Raw genomic sequence first — 15,582 nt, forward strand, 5'->3', positions numbered from 1 at the left:
TCCTCTCGTCAGAGAGGAGTACAAAAACCGGTTTAAAGAGCCCTTTATATCGATATAAAGGGCCTCGTTGTGTGGACGGGTGCAGGGTTAAATTGGTTTAATGCTACTAAAATCGGTTTAGTGTAGTGTAGACCAGGCCCGAGTTAGGCTTTTTAGGTACTTTTGAAAATTTACGCACCCTCTCCAGCAATGCTCTTCAAATGCAGCACATGAAAAAAAAATACACACTAATTGATTTGATTATTTAAATAATTCAACAATCAAAAACAACATGCAACCTCTCAGATAACAATGAAGTGGGGATGGGGCGGAGAGTCTTTAGATATAAATCTTGTGTGACAGGAACCCTTTTAGTTTTACAAATGGTGCAGTAGCTACTGGAGGGGGAAAAAAATGCTTAAAATCTCTTTGTTGCAAATCTCTTCAAAAAAAACAGGCCAGAAGAGCAAACCAAATAAATACATTCCCCTTCCCAACAGTCACATTTTGTTAACCATACGCAATCAATTCAAAATATAGATCGTTTTAAAAACTGAGTTATAGTAGTTCCAAGCATCACACCTGGTCTTGAGACCGTGGCCAGTACTGAAGGTTTTACAATCACATTTTCCTATTTTTGTAAATGTTTCTCTCTTCCCCAGTTGCTCTGCAAAAGATTCACACAAACAACAGGGGGAAACTAACTGTCTGATTGTACAGGGGAAATAGTGAAACTGACTATACACTAAATGTTGTCAAGTTCAGTAACTGCAAGACTAAAGAAAAAAAACTTTCCCTTCTTCTCCTTCTAGTCTTCAATGTTCTGAATAACAATAGTAGCTTAAAAATATGAGTTTAATTGCTAAATTGACAATGTCCCTCTAATGTGTATTTGATTTCCATTCCATCCCCTTCTTTTGTTAAGAGGGGAGATAGTTCTGGAGTTTATTTGTACAGACAAAAATTATCATCTCACCATGAAGTGCAGAAGAATGCTCTGTAGTTTACAATAGCCAACTCTAGTTTCACCTATCCCAGCATTCTGCTCTCCTAGCTATACATTTCTAGTATATTTAGTGCTTCTGCTGATTTCACAAAGAAAAAAAACCAAAGCATCAGTTGGACTTGCAATGCATTTAACTATCATTGACAGTGCAATTCACTGCTTCCATTTTATAATCAGGCAGTGTCCAACCTCCTGTGAGATTGCCTACAGCATGGGCATGTCTTCTGCCACATGAGCCAACCGAAAGAAGATAAACATACAAGCAATCTGACTTGTACTCAAGGGAGTATTTTATTTTATAAATGCTGCTTCAAACCCTCAATTTTCATACTGATTTCTTGTTACTGGTATTTAGAAGAGAGTCATTGCAAATAGGCGGTATTTCCTGGTTTGCAAACACAATGTCCGTTTCCAACCCCTACACAATAGATTCTGAGAATTCAGATAAAGATTGAATCACATCCAGATGCCCTCCTGTGTGTCAGGAAATGAACAAGAGCATGAATGAAGAAATCCTCTCACGTTTGCTTGATACCACAGAGTGTCTGGTGTATAATTTACTTTTAAAACTGAGAGTAGTAACTGTAAAAGTTTAACCCCCTCATGGAATAGATTTCACTCAGAGAAGAGAATTCCAAGTAAATTAAACTAGATTTTTAAAAAATAGAAATACAATACTTGAAAAGCACACACTGGATGTGCTGTTCAATTATTTAAGCATGTTTATTGGAGTGCTGCTATACTTGAAAATTGTATCAATGTTACCATGATAAAGCCCTGTATTCCATTGGCTTATAACTCAGACATAGCCATTTGCTCCCCTATTAAAATTCAGCATAAAAGAACTACTCTCCACAGCACAAATTTCTTTAATTCATTTTCAATCCTATTAGTCTGGTTATTTTTAATGTATTTGAGATGGAAAAAATAGACGTTAGCAGTTCAATATGCTTTTTGGTTTTCTCTAAACTAAAAAATGAGACCGACAGACACATAGCAGTGGCATACAGTTTTCCCTTAATCTGATTCTATTGCTTTGGATATTTTGAAAATAAAATAGAATGAAGGCTAATATAGCAAAAACCGACTAATGACCCTGCTATTACTGATACACACTGACTGGTACTGACCCATACTTACCAATACTGACAAGTCCCGTCACAAAAGCATATGGCTGTTTTTAAAGTAAAGGGGGTCAAACTACAATCCATGGATAAATGAAACTAAAAGGAACTCAGTAAGGGCCATTTTCTGATTCCTTTTGAGTGGGTGTGTGCAAGGGCTGAGGGACCTCTACCCTGATCTAGATCTCGCTTTATTTTTGCTATCAGCTGCAGTTTTCATTCTGCCATATGTTATACGCACTAAATAAATGCATATTAGATTTAGGATTTTAATTACACTAAAGCCAAAAATGTCAGATGTAAAATTCTCACACAACTTTCGCTGTAATTGCCAGCTATCTGTGCAAAACAGTAGGGTCTTAAATGACATGATCACACAACATATGTGCAGTATTGCAAAATTCCACCTACATCCATGAAAGTTTACAAGAAAAGATGCAATTTATGCATACATCAAGCATGCACAATTCATCTCACTGACAAAATCTTACTGTTAAAAGAGTATTAAAATTCAGTGTAAGCAGTAAAGAAAACACTGAACAAGTAAAGCTAAAGCTATACAAATCAGTTTAAACCTAAATGAAGAATACATACTTGATGTCCTTTAAAAAGTCCTATTGGAGGGGCAGTACTATACCTCGGTTTAAGAGCAAAAGTGGCAACACAACACACGCAAGGCTAGAAAAAAATATTGCAGTTCCTTTCGACTGCATTGTATTATAGAATGTGCCAAATAATATATCACATTGCCCAGTTCTGTGTGATCACCAAATAAAAGACCATATTAGAAATGCTACTGATAGGGGTAGAGTAAAGGTTGATGCAAGTAAAGGCACAAGATTTGTTTGTGTGGTTGCAGAATCGGGCCCTTTAATGATTAATTTTACCACATATACCAAACAGTTTATAATCTGTAAAGGTTACCAAAAAAAAAAATAAGCAGAAAGACTAATGCATAAGTGACTTCTTGGAAGAATACTTAAAACACTGCAAAGCCTGATTTGGTCTGTGAGTAGTACAGGAAAGTAACCAGGGCCCTGATCCTGCAGTGGGCTCCACATGAGAGCAGTGGGCTGATGACATACTGATTGCAGGATCAGGGCCTGAGTGAGTATATATCACATGAAGAACTAGCTTTACTTGTGAGGAAACAATTCCAGGCACAAATTGATTCAGGAACATCTATAGCTTAATGAGGCAGGTTTATCTGCTGAACTAAATGAGACTGTTTTTCAATTTCACTAGAAAAAATGCTGGCTTCTAGTTTAAAGTATAGAATGTCATCAAGTGTGGTTAAACATCTATATGAAAACACATCCCTGAGCTCAGAAAGAGGTATCAGCAACTCCTACATTCTAATCCTATCTTTGATACTCCTGGGGGGAATTCTGTACCATTGCAAATGTGCAGAATTTATGTCCGCAGTGGATTTCTTTGCTTCCCCACAGAAAAATGACTTTTTGACAGGGAAGCAAAGGGAAGCCACAAGAGTGGTCATGTGACCCTCTCCACCAATATGTTTCAGGTGCCTACGGCAGCCGGCAGAGAGGTAAATCACTGTGAGGCAGAGGGCGGAACTGGGAAAGACCCATCTGGTGGCTCCTATCCTGTAGCAGGCTCAGCTGCTAGTCCTGGCTGGGCTGGGGAGGACAGGACTTTCTCTTCCCCTCCACGGCATCCAGGGCCGGGTCAGACCCACACCCATATTTCTTCCCCAACTGCAAATCCGCCCTCTCCCTCCTTCCTGCACCCATCCCTCCTCAGCTGCAGTGGGAGGGATCCCTGTACAGGGAGCTGCTCCCCCATCCACCCAACCACCTTGCATCCAGACACCCTCATACCCAGACGCTCCCACTGAGCCTCACTCCTCTGCACTCCTTGCACCTTGTCAGGTCCTTGTGCTGTGTCAGGGCTGGGTGTAGCCTCACTGCTGAGTCTGTTTCCTGGTGGGGGATCTGCACAGTGATCTCCCACTTCTGTGCAGCCAGTGGCCTGTGCTCCCTAATAACATGCTGGAGCCTCCACATTTATTTGATAAATAAAATTTGCAGAATTTTCAAATACTGTGCACAGAATTTTTAATTTTTGGTGCAGAATTTTTCATATTTTGGTGCAGAATGTCTTCTGGGTACTTTGAAAATGATTCCAGCCTTCTCTAAACTAGGATTTGGATTAGTTAACATGTGTACAAAGAATAGTGTAGACAAGGCCTTTAACACATGCTAGTCTGGTTGGCCAACCAAAGATTAAATACAATGCATATGCTAAGTATTATCATCATTATCCAGCGACTGCAGCCAAACTCCTGGAGTTAAACTTCCCTAAAAATATTCACGTCTGAGATGAGACAAAGCATGAACATTTTGAACTCTAAAATGCTTTTTCAGACATTGTAAAGCTTGAAACTAAAAACAAGGGATAAAGGCCAAATTTTCAGACATTTGTAACTATGTTATTATTAAATAAGCTATCTCATGCCCTTTCCATTGCCGAGAATGGGGATTTCTACTTTAATGTGGGTAGCATGATATGGCCCAGCAGTATTAATGAAGAAAAGTAAGAGATGAAACCCAATACTGTGATTATTTGTGTCTGATCACACTTTTGATACAACCACATCACGAAAATTAAACATGCACACCCATGAATTAGAACAACCTTAAAAGGTCAAAAAAGTCTGAGTAAAGGGCTGATATTTAGAGTTCCTGTACTACTGAAGACAATGGGAACTATGAGTGCTGAGTGCCTCTGATAATCAAGGCATGGATCAGGTGGATCCTTAAACCACCTCATTCTCATTGCGCTTAGGTACGGAGTATAGTATGAAATGTCCGATAACTCACTTTTTGGGTGCCCAAGACACAACAGTAAATGACTGATTTTCAACACTAACCCCTGTGTCCTGCCCAAATTCATATGAGGTTAATTCCTGGAGGTGAAAATCACCCTTTACGGGGGGCCAGTACAAGTCCCTGATCCAACACCCTTTGAAGTCAATGGAAAGGGACCATCGGGTCACGCCCTAAGAGAGCAGTGCACAGGCCTTTTACTGGTTACCTGAATAGGGGTGAACTTCATCCATAGTGCTGTGTATTGTTCTGGTACACTGTATATTGGATAAAATAGCCTTTGTTTCCCATCCCCAGCTGTAACACCTTTTTGTTCTATGCTACTAAATAATTCAAAATTTTTACATCAGATGTGGCTACATTTTAGTGGTGGATATGCATATACATATTGAGGGGTAGTATTCTACACATATACACCCATATTTATCTATCTAAGATACTAAATGGGCCCCCATTAGGGTATGTGTATCCACCAATGAAATACAGCTACTTCTGTGTGTGCATCTAGGTATAGATATGCACACACACACACACAACATACTTAAACTTATATAACCACACTCACATTATAGTCCAATTACATGTACATATTATGAAGAGACATCTTTCCATAATTAAAAATTACCTAGGTTCCAGTCCTAAGGCCATGCCTAACTTCAGTATAATCAAACCAAAGGTCCAATCTTGTAACCATTCAGGCATGGAAATAGTCTCATTGCCTTCAATTGCACTGCTTGTGTGTGAAGTTATTCACATGTATAAGGGTTTGCAGCACTGGGCCCCAAACCACGTCAAATTTCTCATGACAACACGTCCTACTTTAAACACAGAACTTTTTTCTTGAAGTATGAGGTAAATCAGAAAAGGCATATCTATGGTAACATATATATTATGTAACTATTTATATAATATTTGGTAAAAACATTTTTAGTGGTTTAGCTCTTTAAAATCCTTCTATTGTTTTTTGTTTTACTGAAGTTCAGATATTGATTTCGCTACTGATAGGACTTATCACAAAGTCTGGTGTCTTTCACTGTTTTTGTTTGAATTTTTAATAATTTATTGGATAGCTAAAAAATGATTAACACCCATTAGGAAGTAAAATGTACACAAAGTGCCCATCCCTCATGCACACACAATGGATACAAATCTGTGTATAAAATTAATATATACCTTTATTCAGAATATGGCACTATTTGCCAGCCTGGATAGGTATATAGTTATATGCACAAATCAATCAGCATATATTTAAAAAACATGAACAATTCAATAACTAATCTATACATTCATATTTACTAAAACACACATACACACACATATCTATATAAATACACTCATACACATGCAAATATATATATAGATGAGGAGATATTAGATGTTTATATTTGTAAATGAATGGAGACAAATGGATATAAATAAATTACAGAGTCACTTACATGTAATTACATTTCTATTCTACGTGTACATACTAATATTTATATTCAAATAATTACAATTTTTCTATCCTCTATTGTATGTGTCTATGCATGTATTTTTATGTAAATCTTATAACTATATAATCTAAAACAAAACACAAAAACTTAAAAATCTGGAAATCCTCACACTAAAATCTTTAGTTAAAGATAGTTGAGGTTAAAAGGATGTTAGTGGCTTTGCACATTGTCCAAAGCTCATTGCAGTCCATGGGAGTCTTTCCATTGATTTCAGTGAGCTTTGATTAGGCCCTTGGGGAGGGATTGTCTTCTTGTTACTTGTTTATACAGTAACTATCAAAATGAGGCCTTTGTCCTTGACTGAGGGGGTGGGCGGTGTGGGGGGAGGGGCTTAGACACTACTATAATAAAAATAATAAAAAAATATAGATTTGTATACCTCCCTGTCACATACATATAAAAGCCTCCAAATGTTAAAAAGTCTGGAAATGCATCTGTAAGCTGTCCAGCCACTTCCCCCCGCTGAGTAGTAATAACTGGCCATCCACTTGTACTGCAACCACTTTCATTTATCCACTCAAGCTTTAGCTTTGCCTCCATTATTTCATTGTTTAATTGAACAAAGGTGTTGGTTGGTAAATTAGGGGTGTGTATGTTCCTTACAAAGTGCACATTATAGGTTTTTAAAATGCCCAGCCCTACTTCTCAAAGCCCTCAAAGCCCAGCCCTACTTCTTCTGACTTCAGCAGGAGTAGGAGCAGACTCTCTGTGTTTAGTATGTTATGTAGTATTTGTATGTGCTCTATTACAGGGGGATGTGCTCAGGGAAAGGAAAATTAATAACGCAACACAGAATTGGAATGTTTCATGGAGGTGTTTGATGTGGGGGAGGGATTTGGTACTGTTGTTCCAAGTATGGGGATGTGCGTACAAGATATTCTATGTTGAATTTGTAACTGTTTTGTGTACCATATAACGTTATGTTGTATTTCACAGTGAACAATTCAGGATACATTGATACATTATGGTGAACATTTATATTTTCCTGTATTTCATGTCTGAAGTTATGTGTTGATTTTTAATGGGGCAAAGGTAAAATTGAGTGAGCTGTAGAAATTTGGTGAGGTGGCGAATCATGAATGATTAATTATGTCAAGGTAGTAAGGAACCGACTACATAGTTTAACCGTGTATTTCCAGAATTCCCAATGTCCATAGTTTCTGTCCTGTGTGTATGGTATGCAGGTATAAAATCTTCAGTTAGATGTTAGCTGTAGCAAGTGGTATCCCCCTTTCGAACCTAACTATCAGTTACAGTTTTTGTGTGGCAAAATGTCTGTACCTAGATAGCAAATCACTTTATAAAGCACTTTGTGGATGGAAGGTTATTATTCCTGCATTTGGTGGTTTAACCTATTTAATCCTTTAATTTGTTTTACACTTTTTTGTATTTAATTTATATGTGGCTACCTTGCAAGGTCTATTCCATTATCCAGTCTTCATGTACTTTATACCATGCAGTTGTAAAATTGGTATAAAAGCATATTTATGGAATACATTGGAAAGGCTCCTTTCCTACATTCATAGCTTCCCTAGGAATGCTTTATTTTAACAAAAGAAATTGAATACAAAAGTGCATATAAATGGCACTGAAGTCCTCCTTCCTGCTCACGAGGAGTCACAATGAAGTTCTCCAGCTGGGTACAGAAGCCTGTGAGCATGGATCTTATTTCAGGGTCAGGGCTGCAGTTATAACAAAAAAAAAAGGGAGTGCCCCAGCCTTAGCAAACTGTCATGCTTATATTAATTTAATTTATTTTTTAAGTAACACCTGTTGTATATAGAGGGTCAGATTTACGTTGATGTATACGCTGTGCAATCCATGATGTAAGTCTTTGCGGAATTTGGCCTGAGAACGCCTGCTTTATTAGCCTTCTCTGATTTCTGTGCAACCTTAACATTCTATCACTTTTATATCAAATGTGTAATATTACAAGCGGCACTGGACCATATGGAATAGTTTCAGAAGAAGAAAAAACCCTCAAGAGTGGATTTTCCAACTTCTCTCCACTACCAAAAATAGATATTTTATATAGACCTCTTCTTTTCTCATCCCCCAATACAGTTTTTTTGATCAGATTTCATTTTAGATTCTTATAGCTGAAATGTCGTTTTTCATCTAGTGACTGGATAATACATAGTACATGCCGGGGTACACTTTGGCAAAGTATTTCTGTTCTCTCAGAGTGGTCAGGAACCTTTTAAAGTGTTTCTTTATTGGCAAAGAAGTGTTAGCAGATTTTGCATGAAATCAGCCATTTATATGAAAAAGAGACATTTTTATTGGCGATATAGCAGAATGTCACATTTTGGACTTGTATACCAACATTTGCAAAATTTGGTTTATTTGACTCAGGGGGCTTGGTCCAAGCCCACCTGGAAGTTTTATAACAACCTCCCATTCAGTATTAAAGCCTTGTTGAAACATAAGTGAATTTTCAAATCTGGTTTTAGTTTGATAATAATGAAACGTCCCATCTTGAAAAGCTTTTGTTTAATTTATTTTATAACACGCCTTTGTAAAGAGAGGAAATCAAAAATACAAATGTGGTTAAAAGAAGATGCTATAAATTATTCAGTTTACCATACACTGTTGGAAGTAATTTGATATAATGGCCACACTTAAAACTTTCCAGTTTTTGACAAGTTTTTAAGCATAACCATTGTAAATGGAAAAATACAAAGTGCAATTTATCTATATTTCTGCTTATCCCCAAACTGACTTTCATCAGAAGAGAAAACATTTGCCTTTCCTATTAAAGTGAAAGATTTCAGGACTTTTCAAAGCCCTTGGATATGAAAGACAAGAAAAAAAATCTTTAACTAACTACGGCCCTGGTTGCATGAAGAGAATCAGCCTTATTTTAAGTAGACAAGGGTAACCTTCAAAATCAAATCAATATCACTTGTGAGGAGTAAAGAAATCAACAAATGTTACCACTAGCTCATATTGGGTGAATTTCACCTATTTTAGATTAATTTTCAACCTTGCAAACATGGGTGCACTGAAAACAGTATTGTGCACTACCATTAACCACAATATTCATTCTGGCCTCTGCTGGAAAAGAAGATGTTCTTTCCCTTCCCATGTATGTCGGGTCTTTCCCATATGGTGTGTCATCAGTGGTGCCACTTTGGGAAACCCCCCAAAACCAACAACAGCATCATTTTTTGGTTTTTAACATTTTTAAATGTTTGATCTGCCTATTTTACTGACCCATGTGAATAAAAATATGTATCTTGAGTTCAATTATATTCGCATCACATATGAATTTACAACTGCCATTGACTCCTGTGGGAGTAGGACAGAAGTATCGGAGGGCAAAATAGGGTCACTTGTGCAAAAGGTATGTTTGTCCATATATCTGAAGATATAGGTAATTAGGAAAGGTAACCTAATCTGTGATAATTTATACCCCTGCTTATCCCTTTTTTTTTTTTTTGGACATACGAACAGAAAAAATCTTTGGTGAAATTCTGCTCTTAGTTCCATTGGTGCATTCACATTAACATCAATAGGGATATTTCTGATATAACTGAGAGCAGAATCTCTCACTTGCCTTTCCTTTCTCTGGTGAGAGATACATTTTAGACCTGATTATGCAGCCGCTTTGTACAAGTGATTCCCATTGTTCATACTTAGCAGCTGCATAAGCAGAGCCTTCGGCTCCATATTATTCTTCTCTCAACACAGATCAGAGCTCATTTGTATGTTGGGGAGTCTTTTGGTTTTTCAATGAACATTAGAAATTAAGCACAAATAAATTATGCTAAATATATAGGAAAATATGTTTAATTTTATGTGAAAGGGGTGATGGCAAGCCATGGGCCTCAAATTTGTTGTATGTTTCCAATACATAGCAGTATCGGCACAATATTTTAAAATATGTTCTCAATGGTGAGTTTGACAAGATAACAGCCACACTCCCTTTCTTTATGGCTAGGTGGGATAAGGGTCCCAAAACTATTTTCCGATTTTTTTATGGGGTCATGGCATGGTGATGTTTGAAAAACCACTGTTTTAAAAGATCCAGCTGGAGCTAGTCAAAAAATTAAAAACTTACTTTTGCAAAAAAATGAAATGTCAAAGTTGTTTTCATTCTTAAGTGTTTGAAACAGACTCATTTTTAGTGTTTTAGAAATTGTTCATGATTTTCATTCTTTTTTTCCACAAATTCTTTTTAACGAAAAACATTACTGAAAAGGTAATTGAAGGTTTTAATTTAATGGTAAACAAAAAATTGCAACAAACTTTTACTTAAAGTTTTCATTGTTTTTAACTATAAAAAAATTAACTTTTTGCAACAAAATAAATATTTCATTTTCAAAGGCCATTTTTCAGCTAACCACATTGTCAATGAAAAATTACAACCAGCTCTAGATCCATGAAGGGAGAGATAGCCTAGTGTCTTGGTCTCACATGCCTTTGTGACCTTTAGATTGGTTACCATATTTCACACTATACATGAGACTACCAGGAAAGACTAGTCAGAAGGTTCCACTAGTGCAGATACAGCAGATCTCTTGCTTTGCAAAATTGGCCACAGGGAGCTCATTACATCTCTAGTTCTATTGATTTCCGGTTTGCTTCTGGATGTAATGCAAAATGTTCATTTAGGCCTTTAAATGTCTATGGTTTAGTCCTATCTACCCAAGAGACTGACTCTCTGCTGTCCACCACTGTGGTAGCTGAGATCAGCTGATGTTCTCTTGAGGTTTGCGTGACTGCAGGCTGCTTCAAGAGTGTTTTCATTGGAGGGTATCTTCCCCCAGAACTCACTTTCCACAATGGTCAGACAGAGCCAGAATTTGTTGAACTTCAGCACGTGGCGTAAAACTCATCTCTCTACTCATGATATTCCTGAGAAGGTTGGTCAGATCCTTAAGAATTTCTCTGGGAAGATCATGTCTACACTATAGCTGCTATAGCAGCACAGCCAAACACTGCAATGGTGCTGCTGTAGCGTAGATGCTTCCTACATCGATGGAAGGGGGTTTTCCATTGATGTAGTTCAGCCATCTCTATGAGAGGTGGTAGCTAGATCTGTGAAGGAACTCGTCAGTTGACCTAGCCACGTCCACACTGGGGGCTAAATCGATCTAACCATGGTCAATCTAATTTTTAAATGTAGACCAGGTCCAGTGGTAACTGGCTGGGGATGTAGACTTAAATTTATGCTCTTACTCTGGCAGATGGACATGTGAGACATGTCCTCTGATGCAGCTAATCACTGGCAGAAAAAAGTTAAATGTTTGAAGCCTGATTCTCATTTATACTGTGGCCACTTTACAGTGTACAAGCAATTTAAGGCAACTTGGCATAACAGACCAGTGTAAATGAAACTCAGACCCATATACTACAATTTAATGGTTAATGAGCTCAGAGGCTTAGACAAGGGGTGAAGGTCATTTATAAATACATAAAAGATATAAACACATAAATGTCTAATTTTCCCATTGTAGAGCTTCTAGTCTAGTGACTAGAACCTTAAGTAAATTCAGCCAGTTCCTCCTTCCAAGGGTATTTCTTGCTGTAGGAAGTAAATTCACGTAAGCCTTCCTATAACTTTAATTCTGCCCAACATCTAAACAGTACATATATGCCAAGTCCCTGCCTTTTTAATGAAATTGGATTCAATTATGTGATACGTATTTAAGTCATTCTTTGATGGATGAGATTAAACCACATTTTGAAATCACTTTCACATTTATGGTAACTTCAAAAGTTAAATTAATTTATTTCTATAAAAATTCTGAGTTTTTATAAATGTAAACTACTACACAATCTAATGCAAAGTTCCACCTTATCTCTATAGCCGTGGAAGACAGGCATACACTAGGTACAGCAAAAAGTGAGCAGATCAGCCCCGCAAGAATCAGCTAGCCTTTTTTATCCTACCTTTCCACTCTGAAAATATTTTCCTTAGGACAAATTTGTGTTAAAGACGTCCTCTTCCAGATGGTCACAGCCCCACTCCTATGCCATGTACTAATGGAAACAGCACTGAAAGAGGAGGATAGGAAAATTAAGAATTACATTCAGATTTTTACGGGTACCTGAGAGAAATCTAGATCTGGCTGTGTCTAATGGATATTATGTGATCCAGCACCCTAAGACTCCATCCTTATCCACTTCTTACATTAGGTACCTTTTCATTGGCAAGGTGACCATTATCAAATAGCTTATATATTTGGAGGAGCAGCCTCTGAAAACAGAATCTTGAAATGCATGTGTATATCTGGATTTGCATGTGTATACACACCACTGCATATGTAACCAGACCATGTGTCGTGAAAATAATGTACTTGTTCTATAGAAGAGAAGAGTAGCATTGAGAAGGAAGAGGAGAATTGTGTTTGTGGCCATTTAGAAGGCAAGTTAAGGACTTCATTCTCAAAATGAAGAGGTGAAAAATCATTAGGATCCTAGCTGGACCAGGCTTCAACTGAAACTAGGAATGGAGCTGAAGAAAAATCAGTAAATTAAAAACCTTTTAATACTAACTTCAGTTAATAAAACATTACCATTTAACCTCTTTGAAAAAATTATTACAAAACAATTCTCATTCTAAATGTATATTGTGAAAATAAAACAACAAATTTTCCACTCAGTGACAGTTTACTTAACAAACAAGGGATGGCATCCTCCTTTCATTTGCATCAGGTTTACGCATGTATAACTCTATTGACTTCAGTAGAGTTATTCATGATCTACACTACTGTCAGTTAGATCAAAATCAGACCCAGGATTTTTAGACTTGTTTGTTTTCTGTCTTTTTACCTGCATCAATTAACATATAAAGTTACTGGCATGTTCAACCTCACTATGTCCTTCCTTTATAACGGGTCATTTTAGGCTGAAGTTCCAAAAAAAAACCCTTAAAACACAATCAAAAATCCAGGGGCAGCAGCATGTTCTCTTTATGCTGAAGTAGAAAATAAGCATAAAATATAATAACAAATCCAGGGGAAATGAACAAGGGGGACTAGGTTGTCTTTTAATATGATATCACAATAAGGAATGTTCTATTTTGTATAACATTTGAAAGTGTAGTTTTCAAATCAAGTTTTGCAAGATGAGACAATGAGGACAGCTAAAAACACTAATCTTGATTTAAAATATATATATTTACATTAAGACATTGGGGGGAGGGGGCAAAAATTCACCAGACACAGGATGTTGAACATGGCTCTTGAAAATAAATGTTACGGAAGTCAAGTACTCCTAGTGCAAGTGGAGGATAAAGAAGCAAACTGGAGCTCTACGGTTTTTGTTTTTCCAATAGAATTTTCCTTGCTGGATTAACAGTAAATTTTCTTTTTCTTAAAAGGGGGTGGGGAGAGGAAGGGAAAAGAAGAAAAGAGAATTACGTACCTTCCAAATAAGCCCGGTGTAAGAGACTGAGTTTAGTTCATCTGGTGATGGGGCAGCAGAGCCAGACGTAATGTGATGAAAAATAAGTGAGTGGTTTAGTTCAAGTCAGCTTCCTGAAGAGTTCTCAGCTCTGCCTGTGTGGGTTTTGCTGTGGGTTTGTGTGTCCTATTCTCTCTGTGATGACTCCAGAACGTACATGTAAAACCTACCCAGAGAAGGAGAGGGGGAGGGACACAGCAAGGCCCTGATGCATAAAGATTTCTCTGTCTTGTATAGTGACAGGTTTCAGAGTAGCAGCCGTGTTAGTCTGTATCTGCAAAAACGGTGCCACAAGTACTCCTGTTCTTTTTAAAGATTTCTCTCTGCAGCTTGCTGTTTCCATTCTGTTACTGCTGCTACTAAGGTGGGGGCACCACAGCCCACTCACCAGCAACCAGTTAAAGGAAGAACAGTTGAACAACTGCCCACGAGTCTGGTCTATAATTCAAACTTCCGTCGGTTTGACAAAGAATGTATTTACTCACAGACTTGGGTTGAAATAACTCCACTGATTTTAATTCACACCGTTGAACATTTTGGTTCCAGTCTGTGAGTAGACCAGCCCTAAAAAGTGCGATTTTAGATTGAACAGGTGCAAAACAGTATGGACACTCTTAAATTGATTTAAACCTTGTTTATAGGGATTTGGCTTAATTCATTTAGGAAATGAATTAAGCTACACTGCCACCAGCATCTCTGATTGAATCTGGGTGGGGGGAGGGGAGTGCTGAAGCCCAACCTGGGAATCTCACAGCTGAAGCTAGGCCAGGGAGGGAGGGGAGGACTGAAACCCTACCCTGGAGCCCCTGAGTGCTGCAGGGTGGGGCCACTGCTTTCCCCCTCCCCCATCTCTGCACAGGAGGCTGTCATGGCCACAGAAAAAAACCCTGAGTGAGGTAGCTATGCCAATCTAACTTCCCATGTAGACACAGCTAAGTCGATAGAAGAATGGTTCAGTCAACATATCTACTGCCACTTGGAGAGGTAGAATACCTACACTGATGGAAAAAATCCCTTCTGTCACTGTAGGAAGCACCTATGCTATGTCACTACAGTGGCATGGCTACAGGGCTGTAGCACAACCTGTAGCTTGTAATGCAGACAAGCCCTTATTCTGATATAATCAGGCCTTTTCAATTTAGCTTATTTTGCTTGGGAAGGGATTTAAGCTAAAACAATAAAACCCAATTCATATCAGAATCAGTGTGTCTACAAAGTGGGGTACCCCATACAACTACATTGGATAAACAGTAAAAAAAGACGGTTACTCACCTTTGTAACTGTTGTTCTTAGAGATGTGTTGCTCATATCCATTCCAGTTAGGTGTGTGCGCGCCGTGTGCACGTTCATCGGAAGACTTTTACCCTAGCAACACTCGGTGGGTTGGCAGGGCACCCCCTGGAGTGGCGCCGCTATGGTTCCAGATATATACCCCTGCCGACCCAGCCGCCCTTCAGTTCCTTCTTGCCGGCTACTTCGACAGTGGGGAAGGAGGGCGGGTGTGGAATGGATATGAGCAACACATCTCGAAGAACAACAGTTACAAAGGTGAGTAACCGTCTTTTCTTCTTCGAGTGATTGCTCATATCCATTCCAGTAGGTGATTCCCAAGCCTTACCTAGGCGGTGGGTCAGAGTGAGAGGTCGCAGCATGTAGTATGGTAGAGCTGAAGGCTGCGTCGTCTCTGGACTGCTGGACCAGGGCATAGTGGGAAGCGA

The 15,582-nt window shown here is 38.2% G+C and overlaps 1 protein-coding gene across 1 annotated transcript in view; it reads right to left on the reverse strand.

The window, feature by feature from the left end:
• Nucleotides 1-14,009, reverse strand: part of RHOH (ras homolog family member H) — an 18,734-nt gene extending 4,725 nt beyond the window's left edge. The window contains exons 1-2 of the mRNA XM_032781912.2: nt 13,826-14,009; nt 12,350-12,454 (exon numbers count right to left, since the gene is read on the reverse strand). The gene's annotated coding sequence lies outside the window, so the exon portion shown is untranslated. The remainder of the gene's footprint in view (nt 1-12,349; nt 12,455-13,825) is intronic.
• Between the last annotated feature and the right edge of the window lie 1,573 nt (nt 14,010-15,582).

The sequence above is a fragment of the Chelonoidis abingdonii genome, chromosome 5, assembly GCF_003597395.2.
Source record: "Chelonoidis abingdonii isolate Lonesome George chromosome 5, CheloAbing_2.0, whole genome shotgun sequence".
Taxonomy (NCBI): Eukaryota; Metazoa; Chordata; order Testudines; family Testudinidae; genus Chelonoidis; species Chelonoidis abingdonii.